This window comes from Kogia breviceps, chromosome 4 (assembly GCF_026419965.1).
Source record: "Kogia breviceps isolate mKogBre1 chromosome 4, mKogBre1 haplotype 1, whole genome shotgun sequence".
NCBI lineage: Eukaryota > Metazoa > Chordata > Mammalia > Artiodactyla > Physeteridae > Kogia > Kogia breviceps.
Window position 1 is genome coordinate 38,394,942 of NC_081313.1, and position 6,164 is coordinate 38,401,105.

Below are 6,164 nucleotides of genomic sequence, written 5' to 3' on the forward strand. Positions count from 1 at the left end.
CATAATGCCAAATTATGTTTCATAAAAGCAGTTTTACAAGAGAATAGACCATATGGTCCAGATGTGTGGAGACCTGCTTGTGTGGTTTTTTCCAAGGATGAATTTTTTTGTGTCTGGAGAAACACATGGACTGTATTTCACAAAGGCAAACCTTTGCAAATTTATGTTGTTCAACCATGTATTTGATGAGTATTAAGCAGCAGTGAGTTCAAGGTTAGTGTTCTTGACAATCACTTAGGTGCAGCTATTTCAGTCTACTGGTTAAATAATGAAAATGCCTAACTTCCCCTGGGAATGGGATGGGTGCAGAGAAAAGGAGCCTGGAATTTTCGATGTTTTTTAAAAATTGTGGCAAAATACACATAAGATAAAATTTACCTTCTTAACCAATATAAAGTGTACAGTTTAGTGGCATTAAGTATATTCACATTGTGATGCTACCATCACCACCATCTCTCCACAGGATGCTTCATCTTGCAAAACTGATACTCTACCTAGTAAACATTAACTACCCATGCCCGCTCTAGCCTAACCACCATTCTACTTTCTGTCCCTCTGAATCTGACTCCTCCATGTTCCTCCTAAAAGTGGAATCATACAGTTTGAAAACGTGGAACGCTTCACAAATTTGCATGCCATCTTTGCCCGGAGGGCCATGCTAATCTTCTCTGCGCGGTTCTGATTTTAACCTATGTGCTGCTCAAGTGAGCACTTTAGCTGGTTTTTGAGGGGAGAACAGGAACTCGTAAGACTTAAAATGGGGGTAACAACTCCCGTATGAAGGCAGAGTGGTCTAAAATTGTTTTCTGTGCTGCTGAAGACTGAGGTGAGGAGGGAGGCTGAAAGAGATGAGGTTAAAGAGACAGGAAGGAGCCAGATGCCAAAGGACTTTGTAAGCCCCTTTTAAGAGCTTGCACTTACATACAGTGAGACCAGAACAGGGAAGTAAAATTCGTATTTAAAAAAAAATTAATTCCAGGAAAAAAGAGAGGCCTGGAAGAGGATAAAATTTGAAACAGAAAGACCAGTTAGAAGGCAGTGACAACTATGCAGGTAATGTTTTCCTTTTTTATTTTTGCAAATCACTAGAGTGTTAGAGTGGGTATTCAGAATTGTAGCACATGAGGAAATAGGTGTCTGCACTGTGGATCTAGTGTCTAATCTTCCTCTCCATGCTTAGAGGAAAACTTTCGACATTTTAGAAAATTTTGTATTTTAGCAAAGAATCCAGACAAGCCAAAGTCAAAGTCTAAATTCACATTTTCATCAAGGAAAGCATGTTTCTCCTCACTGATCTCTCTCTCCTTTTCCTCTTCGCATGTTTTAGAGGAAGAAGATATTCTGGGAAAAAGATTAACAGAGGGCATATCAAGACTGTCAGACAGAAATGCTAAGAAATCTGGAAAGGGCTGGAATAAAAACTTGCTTTCTAGGATGTCTAATCTTGGCTTGGTCACCAATGGTGTTTCTTCCTATTGTAACACGGAACTGTTCTTAAGATAGCAAGAAACTGAACTACAAGAAGGCATATTTCAACTCAAAATGAGGACAACTTATTAGAGCTTCTCTACATTGAAATTGGTTGCTTTGGAAATATGAAAAGTTTTCTATCATTGAAAGTGTATAAAAAAATCTAGATAACCACTTATCAAGTATAATGTATGTACGAAGTCATTGTAAGAGATAAAAAGTTTGAGTTGAAGAACTGAAAGACCCTAAATAATTCCAAGATTTATGAATTCCACAGGATAATATCAGATTATCTCTTATTAGAAACGGATGATTTTGAAACTCTTAACAGAATTTCTGCTGATACTCCCAGTACATTGATATCACTCAATTAATGAACTATACCAACTTGCTAAAGAGTAACTTCCTCCTTTAATATTTTAACAGAGGCCCCAAACCATTATTTTGCACAGGTAATTGTCCAAAATTTAAGCAGGTTTATCCTGAAACCTGAGTGGTATGTCAAGAATAGAAGCATAGGCATTTCTTTTGCCTCTATGCTAATCTTCTCAAATATCAGTTTCCAAATGACTAAAGTATCAAGGTAGTAACTTTCCATGAAAATAATTCACTCAATGAAGAGAATGAAATAGAGAAAAATGGAAAAAAGAGCAAGAGCAATCTTCTATTTTAGAAAAAGCCCAACATCTAAAGAAATGTACCAAATGTATCAAAAGTGAAAAAAATGGATGAAATACTTAAAAACTCCATTTATTTCATAATTAAAACTCTCAATTCCCACTCCTCTTTCTCCCCAATTTTAAGCGTCTTCCTGCTCTCTCTTCTCCATTCCATCTAACCTGTCAGCATTCGAGCCTGAATCACGAACTTTTGTTTGGACCACTGTGGTCCCCACGCTCTTTCTTGTATCTCTGATCATATCATCAAATGCACATATCTTTAAAAACACAAGTCCGATCTTGTAATCAAGCTGTTTTACAATCATTTTGCAAGGGAGGAGACTACAGCTTATAGGATCACAAAGCTATGAGCATCAGGCTGGAACTAGAGTTCAGGTCTCCTGGACCCTGTTCCAGAGTCCTTTCACCTCACGTCAAGGTCTTCCTAGGTATTGTATGGATATTGTAGATACTAACAAAATTATGCTGCCCCCCAATAAAGTTTGCACAGAACACTGGGACTGTATTTTTACCTTAAAGACTTTTACCTTAAAATTTTATTTACAAAGTACAGAAAGCCTCTTCTTCTCAGTTGTCAAAGTTCAGTGTTGCAGAGCAATTGCTCCTAGCACGTAAGTTGCCAATTTTTAAAATCATTTCCCTCTCTTTGATTGTCTGGGATTTAACTCCCTCTTAAATATGCAGCAAGAAGCATTTTATTTTGTTTTCTTTTTTGCTAACACTTTCGTAGTAAACACGTGGCTCATATACGTTAAAGGAAAATATTCTCAAGATTAACATTTGTAACATTATATTAATTGTTTGTATTTTCTTAATACTGTGTAAAATTTACAATTGTAAAGAAAAAAGGAATATCAAGTGTATTCATTTTCTGCTCTTCACTCTAATTCCCATTTGATTTTCATATTAAAAATGTCCAAATTCTACATTGAAAAATTCATGATTTAAAGTAATGAATTTGAGTTACTTTGCTACAATGTTAATACATGCAAAATTATAGTAAGACATGGAATAGATAAATATTTTGTTTTTAAAATTAGCCAGACCTAAAAGATATTCTGTTATATAATTTATCAAATAAGATTATTAGACTTATTGCAATATAATTAGAATAAAATAAATATAACTGAATTATTAGACTTATTGCAATATAATTAGAATAAAATAAATATAACTGAATTATACAATTATGACTTTAACTTTCATTTTCAAGTTATTTCTGCTTTAAAGATATATTTAAAAATTAAAAGTGAAATTTCCTGATAGAAAGTTAAAGTAAGCATAATTTTAAAAAATTCCATCTTTGTATTTATCAAGACAGCTAACTTTTAAAAATATTTAGTTTCCTTGTTGTTTTTCTATGATAATATTGGTGCTATAGTACAACACAAAAATATTCAAATGTGTTTCTTAAATTAAGTGGTGATGCATATTTTATAGTGAATAATATGTGATTACGTTTTGAGTTATATAAATATTTGCTCACTAAAATCAAAATGTGCTTAGACTTGGCTATACTATAATTCACTTTATTTACTGTTCGTTTCAATAATAAAATGATCAAAACATGGTCTGGAATATCCTAGCTATTATTTTTAAAACTACCTATAGCACCAAGAAATAAAAACCTGCCATTGATGTTGACCACTTGCATTATTTTAGAAGACTGAATTAAATCCAGCACACATTGTGAATTGTTTTTGCTTCCTCTTTTTAGGAGAGTTGTAAAATAACCAGGCAGCCTTATCTTAGGTGAGACTGTTTCGGCTTGGAAATAAACAAAGCTCTCTCTCAATGAGCTAGGTTCATTTCTTATTTGTGTAATACTCTGGAAGAAATTAGGTTTCAATAAAGTCCATTTTTGTCACTGCATGTAGCAATGAATATCACACCCAGCAGGGCACAGTGGCACCTGGCTGTCCAGACCCCAGTAAGCACAAACCATCTGGGGGTAATTACAACAAGGTATTCTTTAAGGACCAGATGGGACCAAGGAACAGAAGCCCCGACCCCTCCCAGTCATTTACAACATAATTCCTTTCAATGATATACTTAATCCTCCCACCAGCTATGCTTTTCAGCTTGCTGTTGTCACTGTTCCTTTATGTTAATTCAGTTTCAAGACCGAGCAAAAGAGGGGGAGAGAGAGAGTTCAAGAAAAAAAGGGAGGGGGGAGAGAGAGCGAGCCACCGGCGCCTCTGGAGACCAAAAGAAATTATTCATCTCTAAATTGTTTCCACCACAGCAAGTACAGTAACAAATTTTTTTTTTTTAAGGGGGCTGAAATTATCCTAAAGAAGGTCAATGCGACAGCCCTGTGTGGCACCAGCTGAGGTTTACTCAGCCACCTGTTAGCTAGAAAGCTCTCTGCACACACGCTTATGATGCATTTAACCAGTTTAAAGGGTCTTTATTGTCAGCCCAGCTACCTCCATTCAGCAGGCCCGAGCCTTTAGGCCTGCTTTGTGGTCATATGTGGCACACAAGCCTTAATTCAATTACGCTGTAAGCCTATCCAGTCTGCATCACTGCCCTTTCACTTTGGTGCCATTTGTCTCGTATGTTGTAAAGAATTTTATTTTGAAGAGGGAAAGGCACCCTACAACCCACTTGTCTTTACTTTTCATTTAAGGTTTGTGCCGCAGGTGCGCTGGCACTCACGAAATGGATTCATCTTTAAGTGATATTTTAGATGGAGCATTATTTATTGTTTGGTGACAATGCTTTTCTGGTGTTGCTGACTTTTATTTTTTTTTAATTAGGTGTTTGTTCCAACTCTCCACCAAATCAACGGTCTCTGAACTTGAGAATTGAAAATTCAAACGGAAAAACATAAATGAGAGATGAAAATGACAATTAGCCTTGTACTACCATTTTTTAAAAGAAATGCATTTCTTAGAACGAACAAATGTCAAATTTAGGATTTTTGGTTTCCCTTAAATTTCTGACACCCATTATATATCAGTTTATATGAATGAGGCTTAGTGAAGCTCTGTTATTGAAAACTTTGTTTCAGATGAGATTATTAAATATATTAAATCTGTTCATGTTGTTTGCATTCTGAGGCTTCCAAATTTCCTTGGCATCAAAGCAGTGCATATCATTGTCAAATGCTTGGCATTTTTATAATAATTTATGGGCCATGAAAACATAAATAAGATTTCTCAAAGTCAGGGACTCATGTTTACTTTCATACCAAATTTTTCTTAAAAGGAAAGTTTGTCTCTTTAAAGCATGCTCAACCTAACATTCTTATAAGTGTTTAAATCCTACCCCCTGAGTTCAGTGTCCATATGAAGGGTATGGGTAATTTCAAATCAACATTCCCCCAAATCATTAAGTGCTTGTCATGGGAGATTGAAGGGACTTCAAATGAGGGAGAGAAGAATCTTCTTTGCTATTTCATATCAATTACTCACCCAAGTCAAGGAAAGAACAATAGTGCTAAATTTTCAGTGTTACTCAAGTTGTGTGTATCAATTCTCACTGTAGCAACTTTTACACGTCTTTTGTATGGAAGTCTTATCTCTTTAAATTACTGAATCAAAACCACAAATATGAAACATGCAGAACAAACCAACACATTCTAGTTGGCAAGAAAAAAATAAAGATATTTACATATAATCTTCAAAATAAATAGGATTTCAAAAACTGGTTTCTGTATACATATAAATTTAATGGATATGTTTCTTTCAACAATTCTTTGCCCATTTCCATTTCCTTTAGGTTCCCATTTTATAAATAAGAAAAACTAAGCGTTAATAGAGAGACTAAGTAGCTCACTTAAGAGGTTAAAATTCTTCTGATTTCTTATTGAGGGCTCTTCCTATTACATCATAAAATCTTTATATAATTATTTCATAAACCACAATTTTGATCCATCTGCACAGCTCCCTATACATATATGTATTAGAGCACCTTAACAATATTCTTTGAAGTGTGAATAAAAACTGAACTTATAAAAGTCTAGACAAAAGCAAAAATAAACAAATGGGACCTAATCAAACTTATAAG

At 34.7% G+C, this 6,164-nt stretch overlaps 1 non-coding gene across 1 annotated transcript; it reads right to left on the reverse strand.

Moving 5' to 3' along the window:
- Positions 1-604: 604 nt before the first annotated feature.
- On the reverse strand, positions 605-712 carry LOC131756477 (U6 spliceosomal RNA). Its single transcript, XR_009335654.1, has one exon. It is a non-coding gene; the product is annotated as a U6 spliceosomal RNA (small nuclear RNA).
- Between the last annotated feature and the right edge of the window lie 5,452 nt (positions 713-6,164).